The 17,355-nt window shown below is 43.8% G+C and overlaps 1 protein-coding gene across 3 annotated transcripts in view; it reads right to left on the minus strand.

The window, feature by feature from the left end:
- Positions 1-17,355, minus strand: part of SMARCAD1 (SWI/SNF-related, matrix-associated actin-dependent regulator of chromatin, subfamily a, containing DEAD/H box 1) — a 270,689-nt gene that overhangs the window by 104,646 nt on the left and 148,688 nt on the right. The window lies entirely within an intron of this gene.

Consider the following 17,355-nt stretch of genomic DNA (forward strand, 5'->3'; position numbering starts at 1 on the left):
CTACACAAAATTGTAGGACCCAGAAACACAAGTCCAAATAATTGGTCACTGCTTTGAAGCAGAGAGTTCAATTTTTGGCACATCAGGTTTATTTTTCTTTTCATTTACATACAGTGTTCTGACAAATCTTTAAAACTAGAGCAAAATACTGGGATCTAGATAGGGTTGGTGATATAAATCTGCCAGAAATTTTGAATTGAGAAGCCTTGGGATAAAACCCAGGGAAAAACAAGAAGAAATGGAAAAACTTAGAAACAACAACTATTTGAATAGCAATACAGTGCATGATGCATACTTACCGTACATTTAATAAATATATTTGTTTAAACCGACATGAGGAAATCTAGTACACAGATTTATTTATATCATAGGCAAATCTATTGATATCATAGGCAAACAAGAAAAGTTGTATGATCCCAAGATACAGCCAGTAGGGGGCTTTAACAGAAGCAAGCCACATATAAAAGCTAACAACTAAAAAGTTTTACACAGATCCACATCTACATGGTGTTAAGTGCCAACTGCACTATGTGAACCTTAATAGAGTTAACTTAGAGTTAATTTTTAACCTTAACTCAGAACTGTAAAAGGTACAGTCCACTCTTATTATTTGCACGTTCGTGATGCATGAATTTGCTTATCCACGGTCGCATCAGTTGCAACCAAATTTCTCTTTTGTGCTGCTGTGTTCACTTATTCGTGAACTGGTATTTCAAAAAAAAGAAAAAAAATAGTTTTGTTTTTGCTTTCACTTTCACCTTCACCTCACAGTCAGGTTTTGTTTCCAGGTATGGCCCCAAAAATGTGAAGAGTGAATTACAGGTACTTCATGCAGGAACCTAACCCTATTTTCCCATATGACCCACTGTTCACTTTCTATGGTTTTATTTGCAATTTCGTGGTTTGTGAACATTTTCATGCACCATGCTACCATGAATAACGAGAATGGACTGTATTTTTCATCTTTATTTGATACTCAACATTGGAAGCCCTCAATATCAATGAAGAAGTTGAATCCTTCTTCTTTAGGCAGGTATTGGTATTTGTTTGATATCTACGGCACTTGATGATGTTTGACATTGAGGAACATTGATGACTTTTAAATGTGAGTGTATTCCAAGCTTCCAATGATCCTCTCTCTCTATTCTTTATGGCCACAAATAGTTTTTAGGAAAGGAAGTTACACTATGTAACATGATTTTTGTTCCTGGGCAGTAAGGCCCAGATTCTGTAACCAGCACCGTTGTCAGTGACTGATTGTATGTCAATCATGTGATGGCACCGAGTACGAAGAATCACACCTCTGGAAAAAGAAGGCGCTGGAAATGTAGGTTAGGGTTTTCCAGGCCTACATGTCCGGCGCCAAGTATTGATGTGAATCGTGCCTCCTTTCAAGGATGACTCTGTACAGCACTGTGTATGTCTGGTAGTGCTATAGATATAATAGCGATGGTGTTAGGTGGCCTAAAGTGCCTACAGAGGCATGATTCCAGCACTGATTTTTTTAGGCATCGGTAGGCACCTTGAAACACAGTTAAAATCGTTGTTTAAATGTTTTGTTTTTACTGAGCTTGGGCACCTACCGACACCTAAAAAAATCTGCACCGGTTAGAGAATTTGGGCTTAAGTATAATTTCCTAATTGTTTTTGCCTAAAAAGTATCGAAAATATCTGTTATTTCCATTAAACTTTGCTTTTGTGACCAGGATAGTCAAATTTTGCTATTTACCTATTTAAAATGTGAAAATGCTTAATTTTCATCTTTTCATTCTTATAAAGCCATAAAAAGAAGCATATGAATCACAATTAACATATATTTAAAATGAAATTATTATTTTTCAAGATTTGCAATTATATTGCTGTCACTTCCACAAATCATACTCCAGATGTACTGTAGACTCCTATCATATTCTCATTATATTGCCTTTGTAGCCGCATTCGAAGTCTAGTATATCTCAATGGAAGTGCTCACATTGCTCCTCTGAGTATGCTCCCATGTTCTCCTTGAAAGTCTCAAGATGAGCATCAAGGACATGGACTTTGAGAGATATTCTACAGCCCATTTTACTGTAATTCTTCATCAGATTCTCAACCAACTCCTCATAGTTTTCGGCCTTGTGATTTCCCAGGAAACTCTGAACCACTGCGGCAAAGTTGTCACAAACTGCTTTCTCCTTGCTAGTTAGCTTCTTGGGAAATTCTTTGCATTCTAGGATCTTATTTATCAGTGGGCAGACGAAGACACCAGCTTTGATCTTAGCCTCAGACAGATTAGAGATGTCTTGAAGGTACTTCAAGGTTGATGACTCCTATCTATATATAGAACTCTGACAAATTGTTTCATTAGGCTCAATTTGATGGGTAGTGGAGGCATCAGAACTTTCTGGAAGGTCCACCAGTGGTTCCCATTTGACGTTGTTTCTCCCCATAGAAAACTTGGTCTGTTGTGGCCAGTCTTGCCTTTGGTAGTACACCTTTCTGTCCCTGCTGTCTCAATGGCAGACACAGGAGGGAAACTTGGTAAAACTGCCTTGACAACCCATTAGGAATGTCATCATCTTGAAGTCTCTGATGACCTCCCAGCTGTACTCACCATACTTCAAGGCACCTAGTAAGGTCTTGATGCTGTTGTAATCCTCTTTGAGGTGCACTGAGTGAGTCAATGGAAGAGACAGGTTATTGTTCCTGTTATGGAGTAGTACAGCTTTGATGCTCCTGAATGAGCTATCAATGAAGAGACGCTACTCTTTCAGGTTACAGGCAATTCCCAATTGCCTCAAACAGACTGGTCACATTGTGGCAGAAGCAGAGCCCATCTTGATGGGTGAAGAAGTCGGAAAAAGTTTGATGATACTTCCTCTGAACTATGACTTGCACACTTTCATACAACAAGTTCTACTGCTTCAGCTAAAATGCTCCTAAGTTTACTCAGCTTGGAATCCATCTTGAATGTTCTGCAAAAATGGTAAATTTCAAAATATCAATATCCTGGTCACAAAAGAAACGTTTGAGGGGAATGATAGCCATTTTCTATACTTTTGTGGCACAGGTAATTAAGAAAAAAAACACGTATTATCCAGAAACAAAATAAATAAATAAATAAAATTGTTTTACATTGTGTTATCAATGTGGACTACCAAAAAGATGTATTATTTTCTTATTAACTCCAAATATTAGTAACTAGGTCTCAATGTATAAAATGGAACTTATTTTAAAATAGTACATGTTAGTAGTAAAATAACCAGTCTCAACGGTAGCCCATGTGGATTAACTATGCTCTTAGTCATTTGGAAATGCAAATGACACAGATCATTTTTATTTATTTCTTTACTTATGGTTTTTCATATACAGTATAATCCCATTATAAAGGATTCGCTTATAACGGAATATCGTCTACAGTGGATGAGGTCTGCTCGTCCTGGCCATGCGCCTTTACAAACATGCAGAGCACCACATATAGCAGACTCGCCTTTAAAGGAATTTCGCATATAACGGACAAACAATTTGGTCCCCAGAGCTGCTTTTAGATGTAGTTTTGTTCGGCTATAACGGACATGCAGGCTCCGCCTACAAGGCGTGCTGGTGTTATCCAGTGCAGATACGTCATGCTCTAAAAATAGGCCTGGTGTAACAGCAGGAAACACCGATTGGTCTATAGAAACATAGAAAATGACGGCAGAAAAGTCTGCCCACTCTAATGACCCACCCCCCTAACTTCTTCCCCCAAGAGATCCCACATGCCTATCCCCATTTTCTCTTAAAATTTGGCACGCTGCTGGCCTCAATTACCTGCAGTGGAAGCTCATTCCAATGATCAACCACCCTTTCGGTGAAGAAATACTTCCTGGTGTCGCCATGAAATTTCCCACCCCTGATTTTCAGCAGATGCCCTCTTGTGGCCGTGGGTCCTTTAAGAAAAAAAAATATCATCTTCCACCTCGATACGGTCCGTGATGTATTTGAACGTCTCAATCATATCTCCCCTCTCTCTACATTCCTCGAGTGAGTATAGCTGCAATTTACTCAGCCTTTCCTCATACGGGAGATCCTTGAGTCCTGAGACCATCCTGGTGGCCATTCGCTGAAACGATTCAGCTCTCAGCACATTTTTTTGGTAATGTGGTCTCGCCATGAATCTGTACAACGGCATTATGACTTCGGGCTTCCGGCTGACGAAACTTCTACGGATACAATCCATCATTTGTCTAGCCTTGGATGAAGCTTTCTCCACTTGATTGGCAGTTTTCATGTCTTCACTGATGATCACTCCTAAGTCTCGTTCTGCTGCAGTCCTAGCTAAAGTCTCATCATTTAGGGTGTAAGTTCTGCACGGATTTCTGCTGCCTAGGTGCATGACCTTACACTTTTTGGCATTGAAGCTTAGTTGTCAAGTCGAGGACCAATGTTCCAGTAAGAGTAGGTCCCGCGTCATACTGTCGGGCAATGTGCTTTTGCCTACTATGTTGCATAATTTGGCATCATTGGCGAATAATGTTATTTTACCTTGAAGCCCCTGAGCCAGGTCTCTTACGAAAATGTTAAATAGGATCGGGCCCAAGACCGAGCCCTGCGGCATTCCACTGATCACCTCCGACGTTTCAGAGGGTACCGTTCACTACCGTCCTCTGAAGTCTACCGCTTAGCCAGTCTTTGACCCATGCAGTTAATGTTTCACCTCTGTGGATATTCATCACCAGGCACGGTGTATGTCAGCAGACGATGCAGGCAGCTGGAGGGATGCAGTAAGCAATGAGGTCATAATGCTTTAGAACATCTTTTAGTGTAGAGCATAGGTGTCAAAGTCAGTCCTCGAGGGCCGCAATCCAGTTGGGTTTTCAGAATTTCCTCAATGAATATGCATGAGATCTATTAGCATACAATGAAAGTGGCATATGCAGATAGATCTCATGCATATTCATTGGGGAAATCCTGAAAACTGGACTGAATTGCGGCCCTTAAAGACCGACTTTGACACCCCTGGTGTAGAGTATTAGAATGCAACTCTGGATATACAGACTCTGGATATAATGGACTGTTTTGCCAGGTCCCTGAAAGTACGTTATAACAGGATTATACTGTACTATTTTCTGGCAAAAGCCAACCACAATGGTTAATAAAAGCAAATAAAGAGAGAGAAGCATTGACTGGTGCGCACACACAAACACTTTCATGCTTCTCTTTTTCAATGCATGACTGGGAGGAGGGGGGGGGGGGGTTTGGGTAGGTCGAGAATTAATGGTCTAAGAAGGGGTTTCACTGGGGTTCATAATAATCCAGGGTCCTGGTGTGTTATATTCCTTTGGGTTATTCCTCTGTTGTGCTTGTCGAAGAGTTATTTATTCTTTTTGTATAGTCATGGCCTAATCTCTTTATTGTCCACATCTCTTGAGGTTGTGGGGGGGGGGTAGGAATGTTGTTATATTATGTGCTTTTCACTACTGTATTTTCATTCTTGCAGTGTCAATGTTTCTGTATTATTCTGTCTTCTGATGTTACAATTTGAAATTGATGCAGGACTTTAGATGTTCTTTGTATTGGCTATATTCCTAAATTTGCCATTGGTGATTATATTTGTTTTTTGCATCAATAAAAAAAATTGGTTGAACGTAAAAGAGAGAAACATTTAAATAGAATAGTGGGAGACATAAGTATAAATTAAGAAAATAGTAGTGCTGAATGCTCTCCAATCCTAAGTCTCAAAAAAGCAAGGTTGAAAAAAAAAAAAAAGAGTTTTCAAACATTTCTTAAAATCCTGTAATTTTGATTCTAAACAAAGATGCAACAGAAGGGAATCCCATAGTGCAGGCGCTTGGAATAAAAAGGCAGAATCACGAGTAGGCAAGTTTATAGTTCATAACTGAGCCCAATGAGCTGCAAGACTGCAAGCATCAGTTATGAAGATCTACTTTGAATGTGGTCTTTCCACACTGCCCACATTTTATAATGGTTTTGGAGACTTAACTGATGTACAGAAAATTAAAACTGTAGTAAAATCAAATGGCAATTAAAATAAATAAAAACTAGGGAACAGCCAAAACATAAACAAAACCCTTAAGAGTATTTAAAGGAAATGTAACCCATCGTGCTCGACACAAATGTGAAAGAGTGGAAATATCCATCTGAATAACCACCATAAGGAATTCATGTTCTCAATACCATGAAAAAAAAATAAGATTTGATTCTAATTGATGCTCTGTGGTAGTACAATACATATGCAGTTGACACTTTAAATGCTTCTAGAAGTTGTCTCAAGCTTAGAAGCAATTTTTCATACCACGCTTCATTAGATGCAAACTATGTATGAGGGTTTGCAATCCTCACTAACCCACCCTCCCTCCTTTTACAAAACTGTAGTGCAGGTTTTAGCGCTGGTCGCAGCAGTAACAGCTCCAACGATTGTAGAATTCCTATGAGTGTCAGAGCTATTATCATAGTGGCCAGCACTAAAAACCGCACTACTGTTTTGTAAAATAAAAAAAAAGGGGGGGGGGGTTGTAAGTCTTCAGATTTACAACTTCATATTTCTCAAGACAAGAATACAAAAGATCTAGTCACTTTCTAGGTAATTTTGTCCAGATATTGGTCTGAAATTTTTAGAGAATGACACGGTGACATAATTCATCACCGTTCCCGTCCCCGCGGATAACCGCGGGAAATAATCCCATGTCATTTTCTAGTGTCTATTTCAACCTCAGTCCTTCTACACCAGCATTCTTCAAAGCAAAGCTTGTGGGTCAGTGGTTGTGGCCATTCATACTCTGATTCTTCCCTTTCTCCTTAAAGAATGACATGAAGATGGTTTCCCGCGGGGACGGGAACAGTGATGAATTTTGTCACCGTGTCATTCTCTAGTCTGAATATCATCTTAAGTGCAAGAGGCTTCATTATATCTGGATATTCAGGCCCTGATTCTGCAAACAATGTCCCGATTGTAGGCGTCCTATAACTGTCTGACCAGCAAATCGGGACGCAAGTTAAAAAAAATAAATAAAAAATGCTCCCCAGGCAGGCTGCCTATATTGAAGGTGCCTACGGGAGCCCTGCAAGCCCACCTAAAGCGAACCTAGGAGGCCATATATGCCTCCCTAGACCAGTGGGAGACACATACAATGTAGGTCAGCAAAATGGCCTACACTGTAAGTAGACACGGCTTCTATACTTATCGTGGCATGGGATCTCCCTGCCATGATAAGTATAGTGGCCGCAGATGCAACCGCCAGTCCCCCCCCCCCAATGATTGTGCCGGCAGGAGGGAGCTCAACCCCTCCTGCCCTAAGACCCCTCCCGAAGATCATGGCGGCAGGAGGGCTCCCAACCCCCCCTGCCCGAAGACCACCCCTGAACATCGTGGTGGCAGTAGGGTTCCCAATCCCTCCTGCCTGAAGACCCCACCGAAGACTGCAGCAGGAGGGTTCCCAACCCCTCCTGCCTGAAGGCCCCCCTAACATCCCCCTGGACCGTCCCTCACTAATACCATCCTGGAACCCCCCCCCCCCACTAATCTTATTAGGTGGCCGGCCGGGTCTTCCTACTGGCCAGCCGGCAGGCCCGGCTCTGTCGAAATGAGGTGGGGATGCACCGGGGAGGGGCCTAAGGACTGACTGGCCCAGGCGCCTAAGGCCCCTGCTGCGATAAGTATAGAGGCCACATCTACAGTAACCCGGTTCTGTGACTGGCATCTATAACTTGGATGTCTGTTACAGAATCGGGTTTATTTTAGGCAGGTGTAGGCCCGATTCTGTATAGGACGCCCGGGCGTCCTATACAGAATCTGGGCCTTAGTACCAGTATCCAGGTAAGACCCATTGCTGAATATTCAAATACAAAATGGCCAAAGTAGCCAGTGTTTAAAAAAATGCTGACAATCATGAGCTGAATATTTATCCATATAAGCTATTTTTAAGAATTATTATATCATTATTATACAGCGACAGCTCTTTCTGGCTGTAAGCAGTATGTGCACATGTGGTCACTTCAGTGAGACCTGATAATTATCTCCATCCATCCATCTACTGTCCCAGTCATAGACAACCAATATTAAGGAGTGGCTTCAGCTTTGAACTCAACATCCAATATTCCTACATTTCCCCTGCTTGTCTGCAAATAAAGTGTAGTTGCTTACCAGTAACAGGAATTCTCCGTAAACAGGAGAATTCAGCCACAGACTTATTTTCTTCCCTACAGGAAAAAAAAAGTATCACTAATCATTACCAACTAGTAAAGATTATGGACTGAGTGGAAGGGGGGGGGATTGCCCATAAGTGTGGAAATGCCTGCTCACACCCAGCAGAGATCAAAAGATTTCTTTTGAGCTGAGGGAGAGCTTGGGCAAGATGGATCAGCAAGTGACATTACCATCTAGTGGGGTTGCATTCCTCTGCTGTCTATGGAGAACCCTTGTTTCAGGTAAGCAACTGTAACTTTTTTTTTTTTTAATGACTTAAGACTTGATTTTGTTTCATATTACATTTTTATTTCTCCTAACAGGGAGCTGCTTTGAGAGGACATTAGTCCTTAAACATGCTAATTGTGGGAAAAAAATTTCTGGTGGGTGTTGAGTTTTTAAGCTTTTAAGTTACTATCCCCTTCTGAGAAAACATGATACTGTATTTTACTATTAGATACGTACACAGAGAATTTTAACCTGATTTTTTGAGTTGCTAGGTTGTAATACTCTTGAATAAAGTTTAATCAGTGCAAGAATATGCATGTGTATACCTGCAGCTGCTATTTCTTTAATGAGAGAAAAGTAAATCTTAACAGTTGTTCTAATGCCTGGAGCTCTGTATGACATGAAAGCAAATCCTGTACACTATATACATCCTAAATGTACCAAAGCCATCTGCTATGACAGCAGGTTGCCGTGAAATACCATTAAAGTAAAAATCCCGAACTGGTGAAAATTACTTGCTATAGGACACATACCAGTTTTAAGCAGTCAGTCAGATTTAATACATTGGTCATCTGAACCTTAGCATATAAATCAGACATGCCAAAATCTGGCCCGCAAGACAATTACAAAATTTCACTTAAGCTGGCCCGCCGGCAGACAGGTACAAGCGCCGTATCAGCTGTAGGTTCACATGGCTTCCCAGTCTCACACTAAAGCAGCCTGCAGAGGATTTCTGGTCAGCTGTAGTGATCCTAGCAGGCTGCCGTAGCCTCAGTAGCACGTTCCTTCTGCGCAGTCCCGTATGTCAGAGGATAGGCGGGACCGTGGCAGAGAGAACGTGCCGCCAGCAGCCTGCTAGAATTGCTACAGCTGACCAGCAATCCTCTACAGGCTGCTTTAATGTGAGACCAGGAAGTCAGGATGAAAGGAGGGAAGGAAGGAACAGAGGGCCAAATCTCAGGCCAAAAGTTAAGATGCCAGACCTCCAGGGGAGGGAAGGGAAATGGAAGGGAAGAAGAACGAAGGAGACCCTGGAGAGCGAGTTACCAGAAGACTACCAAAGCCTGGGACTACAACATGATTTGAATAATGACCAGACAACAAAAGATAGAAAAAATAATTGTTGTTATCCACCTGGGAACAAATGACCTGGCCAACTCCACACTTGCAGCACAGAAAGCTTTTCGGGAGCTTGGTGAGGGCGTGAAACTTTTTGTAAAGACTTTAGCTTTTTCTGAAACACTGCCTGCATATGGAAAGGGAGAGCAAAGAGTGAAAAACACAGAGGACTTTAATAGATGGCTCAGAGCCTGGTGTCATCAAGAAGGCTTCAGGTACATAGGAGGATGGGGAAATACATGGAAGGACAAGAAGCTATATTGCACTGATGGGCTACATATTACTACAGCATGAAAAAGAAACCTTGCAGAGAAATTTAGACAATATTTTTCTAGGCATTTAAACTAGAAGGTGGGGGTGGTGTATGTACGAAGGACAATTATAGAGACCACCCCCGGCAAAAGAAAAGATGTGATAGTAGTAAAGGCTGCAACATAAGCAATATCAGCAACTCATTTCTTAGTATTGCAACGGAAAGTGAAATGACACAAAAATCCATACAAAAAAGGAGATTATTGCTGAAAAATAGCTAGAAAGCGATGACCATAAATGCTCGCAGTCTAAGCAACAAAGTTCATGATCTGCAAGCCCTGATGTTAGAGGCAGATCTAGATATTGTTGCTATCACAGAGGTTCAGTGAATCACATGGATGGGATGCAAACATACCGGGATATAATCTTTTTAGGAAGGATAGAGATGGTCATAAAGGTGGAGGAGTAGCTCTCTATGTAAAGATCAATATCCAAGCAACCGAAATGCAAGGGACCTGGGGAGAGGAAGAAGCGATATGGATTGCTCTGAAAAGAGAAGATGGAACTTCTATCTACGTGGGTGTAGTCTACAGACCTCCGACTCAATCGCAGCAAATTGATAAGGATCTGATTGTGGATATCCAAAAGTTTGGAAGGAAAGAGGAGGTTCTGCTGTTGGGAGATTTCAACCTGCCGGATGTGGACTGGAATGTTCCGTCAGCGGAATCGGAAAGAAGTAGGGAGATTGTGGATGCCTTTCAAGAGGCTCTGCTCAGACAAATGGTGACGGAACCCGCAAGGGAAAAAGCGATATTGGATCTGGTCCTCACAAATGGAGAGAGTATCTCTAGTTTATAACCTAACTAATTTATTTTTCTCAAGTACTTTAGCAAGAATGTGAGCCTTTGGGACAGTCAGGGAACTCTAAGTACTCTCTCTTCATCTTAATTAATCTTACTTATTGCATTTCTTCTGTTTCTACTGTAAACCGCTTAGAACTTCACGGTACAGCGGTATATAAGAAATAAAATTATTATTATTATTATTATTATTAATGTTCGAGTGGGTGCTCACCTGGGAAGTAGCGATCATCAATCGGTTTGGTTTGATATAACGGCTAAAGTGGAGAGCGGCTGCACGATACTTAAAGTCCTAGATTTCAAACGTACGGACTTTAATGCAATGGGAAAGTACCTGAAGAAAGAGCTGTTAGGATGGGAAGACATAAGAGAAGTGGAAAGACAGTGGTCTAAGCTGAAAAGAGCGATAAAAATGGCTACGGACCTTTATGTGAAGAAAATCAATAAAAACAAGAGAGAAAGGAAGCCGATATGGTTCTCCAACCTAGTGGCTGAGAAAATAAAGGCGAAAGAGTTGGCGTTCATGAAATATAAAAAAACCCAAGAAGAGGAGAGCAGAAAGGACTACAGGGTGAAACTGAAAGAAGCCAAGAGAGAGATACATTTGGCGAAGGCACAGGCGGAAGAACAAATGGCTAAAAATGTAAAAAAGGGAGATAAAATTTTTTTCAGATATATAGGAAGATAAAAAATGGAATTGCTAGGCTAAAAGATGCTGGGAACAAATATGTGGAGAGTGATGAGGAGAAAGCAAATGTGCTAAACAAATACTTCTGTTCTGTGTTCACAGTAGAAAATCCTGGAGAAGGACCGAGATTGTCTGGCAAAGTTACACGAGAAAATGGAATAGATTCTGCGCCGTTCACGGAGGAGCGTGTTTATGAGCAACTTGAAAAACTGAAGGTGGACAAAGCGATGGGACCAGACGGGATCCATCCCAGGATACTAAGGGAGCTCAGAGAGGTTCTGGCGAGTCCTATTAAAGACTTGTTCAACAAATCTCTGGAGACGGGAGTGATTCCTGGGGATTGGAGGAGAGCGGATGTGGTCCCTATTCATAAAAGTGGTCACAGGGATGAAGCAGGAAACTACAGGCCGGTGAGCCTCACTTCAGTTGTTGGAAAAATAATGGAAGTGTTGCTGAAAGAAAGGATAGTGTACTTCCTTGAATCTAATGGGTTACAGGATCCGATACAGGATCTGAGGCAACATGGCTTTACAAAAGGTAAATCGTGCCAAACGAACCTGATTGAATTTTTTGATTGGGTGACCAGAGAGCTGGATCGAGGACATATGCTAGATGTAATTTACTTGGATTTCAGCAAAGCCTTTGATACAGTTCCTCATAGGAGGCTGTTGAACAAACTTGAAGGGCTGAAGTTAGGACCCAAAGTGGTGAACTGGGTTAGAAACTGGCTGTCGGACAGACGCCAGAGGGTGGTGGTTAATGGAAGTCGCTCGAAGGAAGGAAAGGTGACTAGTGGAGTCCCTCAGGGTTCGGTGCTGGGGCCAATCCTGTTCAATATGTTTGTGAGTGACATTGCTGAAGGGTTAGAAGGAAAAGTGTGCCTTTTTGCAGATGATACCAAGATTTGTAACAGAGTAGACACCGAAGAGGGAGTGGAAAATATGAAAAAGGATCTGCAAAAGTTAGAGGAATGGTCTAATGCCTGGCAACTAAAATTCAATGCAAAGAAATGCAGAGTAATGCATTTGGGGATTAATAATAGGAAGGAACCGTATATGCTGGGAGGAGAGAAGCTGATATGCACGGACGGGGAGAGGGACCTTGGGGGTTATAGTGTCCGAAGATCTAAAGGCGAAAAAACAGTGTGACAAGGCAATGGCTGCTGCCAGAAGGATGCTGGGCTGTATAAAGAGAGGCGTAGTCAGTAGAAGGAAGAAGGTGTTGATGCCCCTGTACAGGTCATTGGTGAGGCCCCACTTGGAGTATTGTGTTCAGTTTTGGAGACCGTATCTGGCGAAAGATGTAAGAAGACTTGAGGCGGTCCAGAGGAGGGCGACAAAAATGATAGGAGGCTTGCGCCAGAAGATGTATGAGGAGAGACTGGAAGCCCTGAATATGTATACCCTAGAGGAAAGGAGAGACAGGGGCGATATGATTCAGACGTTCAAATACTTGAAGGGTATTAACGTAGAACAAAATCTTTTCCAGAGAAAGAAAAATGGTAAAACCAGAGGACATAATTTGAGGTTGAGGGGTGGTAGATTCAAGGGCAATGTTAGGAAAAGCAATGTTACTTACCGTTAACAGTTGTTATCCAGGGACAGCAGGCAGCTATTCTCACTAGAGGGTGATGTCATCCGACAGAGCCCCGATACGGACGTCTCACAAGCATGTCTTGCTTGAAGAAACTTAGAAGTTTCGAGATGCCCGCACCGCGCATGCGCCAGTGCCTTCCCGCCCGATGGTCCGGGCGTGTCTCCTCAGTTCAGGTAGCTAGCAGAGAAGCCAACCCAGGGGAGGTGGGTGGGACGTGAGAATAGCTGCCTGCTGTCCCTGGATAACAACTGTTACGGTAAGTAACATTGCTTTATCCCAGGACAAGCAGGCAGGTATTCTCACTAGTGGGTGACCTCCAAGCTAACCCCAATGGGATGGTGGGAGAGTTGGCAACTTAGGAGAATAAATTTTGTAACACTGTTTGGCCAAACTGTCCATCCCTTCTGGAGAAAGTATCCAGACAATAATGAGAGGTGAATGTATGAACCGAGGACCAAGTGGCAGCCTTACAAATCTCCTCAATCGGTGTCGATCGGAGGAAGGCTACAGAGGCTGCCATCGCTCTGACCCTATGGGCTGTGACCTTACAGGGAAGGGATAATCCAGCCTGGGCATAGCAGAAAGAGATACAAGCCGCTAACCAGTTGGAGATGGTGCGCTTCGAGACAGGGCGTCCCAACTTGTTTGGATCAAAGGAGACAAATAGTTGAGGAGCAGTTCTGTGTGGTTTGGTACGATCCAGGTAGAAAGCCAAAGCACGTTTACAGTCCAGAGTGTGAAGAGCTGATTCTCCAGGATGAGAATGAGGCTTTGGGAAAAACACTGAAAGTACAATGGATTGGTTGAGATGAAAATCAGAAACCACTTTAGGCAGGAATTTAGGATGAGTGCGGAGGACCACCTTGTCATGATGGAATACTGTGAAAGGCGGGTCCGCCACCAAGGCCTGAAGCTCACTGACCCTGCGAGCAGAAATGAGGGCCACGAGGAAAACCACTTTCCAAGTGAGAAACTTGAGGAGAGCCTTGTTGAGAGGCTCAAAAGGAGGTTTCATAAGTCGAGAAAGGACAACATTGAGATCCCAAACCACTGGAGGCGGTTTGAGGAGGATTGACATGAAAAAGTCCTTTCATAAATCTGGAAACCACAGGATGCGCAGAGAGAGGTTTCCCCTTTAGAGGCTGATGGAAAGCCGCAATCGCACTCAGGTGGACTCGTATAGAGGTTGACTTGAGACCAGACTGAGAGAGGTGTAGAAGATAGTCCAACACAGAGGATAGAGAGGCTCGCCGATGCTCCGTAGATTTGGAAATACACCATGAAGAAAATCTAGTCTATTTTTGGGAGTAGCATTGACAAGTAGCAGGCTTCCTGGAAGCCTCCAAGACATCCCTCACCGCCTGGGAAAACTGGTGAGGGGTTATGTTGAGAGGAACCAAGCTGTCAGGTGGAGAGACTGCAGGTTGGGATGAAGCAGTGATCCTTGATGTTGAGTAAGTAGTAAAGGAAACACTGGAAGAAGGACCAGCTCCCTGCTGCTGAGTTGAAGTAGAAGGGAGAACCAAGGTTGTCTGGGCCACCGAGGAGCTATCAGAATCATGGTGGCATGGTCGGACTTCAGCTTGACCAGTCTTTTGAATGAGAGGAAATGGAGGAAACGCATACAGAAAGCGATTCCCCCAATCCAGCAGAAAGGCATCTGCCTCGAGGCGATGAGGAGTGTAGATCCGGGAGCAAAACAGAGGCAGTTTGAAGTTGTGGGGAGCCGCAAAGAGGTCTATCTGAGGCGTCCCCCACTGTGCAAAGATCTGATGAAGGGGGTTGGAATGGAGGGTCCATTCGTGAGGCTGGAGTAGACGACTCAAATTGTCTGCCAAGACATTGTCCTTCCCCTGAATGTAGACAGCCTTGAGGAAGGCATTGTGGCGAACCGCCCAATCCCAGACTTTGAGAGCTTCCTGGCAGAGGGAGGCCGAGCCCGTGCTCCCCTGCTTGTTGACATAATATATGGCGACCTGATTGTCTGTGCGAATGAGGACCACCATGTCGTGAAGCAGATGTTGAAACGCTTGAAGAGCATTGAAGAAGGCTCTGAGCTCCAGAAGATTGATTTGATGGAGACAGTCCGCACTGGTCCAGAATCCCTGAGTGCGAAGACCATCCAGATGTGCCCCCCAGGCATAGGTCGAGGAATCGGTCGTGAGAACCTTCTGGTGGGGTGGAGTGTGAAACAGCAAACCTCTGGATAGATTTGAAGAGGTCATCCACCAAAGTAGAGACTGCCGAAGAGCAGGAGTGACGAGGATGTGTCAAGACAATGGATCTGACACCTGAGTCCATTGAGATGCCAGGGTCCATAGAAACATAGAAACATAGAAATAGACGGCAGATAAGGGCCCACGGCCCATCTAGTCTGCCCACCTTAATGTCCCTCCCCTACCTTTGCCCTGTGAATAGATCCCATGTGCCGATCCCATTTGGCCTTAAAATCAGGCACGCTGCTGGCCTCAATCACCTGTAGTGGAAGACTATTCCAGCGATCAACCACTCTTTCAGTGAAAAAGAATTTCCTGGTGTCACCTCGTAGTTTCCCGCCCCTGATTTTCAACGGATGCCCTCTTGTTGTCGTGGGACCCTTGAAAAAGAAGATATCTTCCTCCGCCTCGATGCGGCCTGTAAGATACTTGAACGTCTCGATCATGTCCCCCCTCTCTCTGCGCTCCTCGAGTGAGTATAGATGTAATTTGTCAAGCCGTTTTTCGTATGGTAGATCCTTGAGTCCCGAGACCATCCGGGTGGCCATTCTTTGCACCGACTCCAGTCTCAGCACATCCTTGCGATAATGCGTCCTCCAGATTTGCACACAGTATTCCAGGTGGGGCCTCACCATGGATCTATACAATGGCATAATGACTTCCGCCTTACGACTGACGAAAACCCTTCGTATGCAGCCCATGATTTGTCTTGCCTTGGACGAAGCCTGCTCCACTTGATTGGCAGACTTCATGTCCTCACTGACGATTACCCCCAAGTCTCGTTCTGCTACCGTTTTTGCTAGGATCTCGCCATTAAGGGTATAAGACTTGCATGGATTCTGGCTGCCCAGGTGCATAAATTTGCATTTTTTGGCATTGAAGTTGAGTTGCCATGTCCTAGACCATCGCTCCAGTAGGAGTAGGTCGTGCATCATGTTGTCGGGCACTGAATCTTCGTCTGTTGTGCATTTGCCCACTACATTACTCAGTTTGGCGTCATCGGCGAATAATGTTATTTTACCTCGAAGCCCTTCTGCCAAGTCTCTTATAAAGATGTTGAATAGGATTGGGCCCAAGACTGAGCCTGTGGTACTCCACTAATCACCTCCGTCATTTCGGAGGGGGTGCCGTTCACCACCACCCTTTGGAGCCTACCTCCAAGCCAGCTCCCAACCCATTTCGTCAATGTGTTACCTAATCCTATAGAACTCATCTTGCTCAGTAACCTGCGATGTGGTACGCTATCGAATGCTTTGCTAAAGTCCAGGTACACGATGTCCAGGGATTCCCCTATATCCAGCTTCCCCGTTACCCATTCAAAGAAGCTGATCAGGTTGGATTGGCAGGATCTCCCCTTAGTAAATCCATGTTGTCGGGGATCCCGTAGATTCTCCTCATCCAGGATCTTATCTAATTGGTGTTTGATTAGAGTTTCCATTAGTTTGCTCACTATCGATGTTAGACTCACTGGTCTGTAGTTTGCTGTCTCCATCTTTGAGCCTTTCTTGTGGAGTGGAATGACGTTAGCCGTCCTCCAGTCCAATGGGACGCTGCCTGTACTAAGGGAGAGGTTGAAGAGCGCGGACAGTGGCTCCGCCAAGACATCACTCAGCTCCCTAAGCACCTTGGGGTGCAGGTTGTCCGGCCCCATTGCTTTGTTAACCTTGAGCTTTGACAGCTCACCGTAGACACTGCTGGGCGTAAACTCAAAGTTACTAAACGGGTCAACTGAGCCAACCCTTGTCTGTAGCTGAGGGCCGAGCCCTGGCGCTTCTCGGGTGAAGACTGAGCAGAAGTATTCATTTAATAGTTGGGCTTTTTCCGAATCCTTTTCCACATAGTCTCCGTCTGGTTTCCTAAGACGTACAATCCCGCCTGAGTTTTTTCTTCTATCACTGATATACCTGAAGAAGGATTTATCTCCCTTCTGGATGTTCTTTGCTAGAGACTCCTCCATGAGGAATTTAGCCTCCCTGACTGCTGTTTTGACGGCTTTTGATTTGGCCAGGTAGTCTGCTCTAGAGTCCTGCTTCCCTGATTGTTTGTAAGAGATGAATGCTTTTTTCTTCTCCTTGATCAGGTCTGAGATCTCCGCAGTAAACCACTGTGGCTTATTGTTCCTTCGCCGTTTACTTACTGATTTTACATAGCGGTTTGTTGCTTCTTGTATGGTTGCTTTCTCAGAGTCCACTGCGGGATTCTGAGATGGAGTCTGGCAAACGGCGTCACATG

This window comes from Geotrypetes seraphini, chromosome 1, assembly GCF_902459505.1.
Source record: "Geotrypetes seraphini chromosome 1, aGeoSer1.1, whole genome shotgun sequence".
Classification (NCBI taxonomy): domain Eukaryota; kingdom Metazoa; phylum Chordata; class Amphibia; order Gymnophiona; family Dermophiidae; genus Geotrypetes; species Geotrypetes seraphini.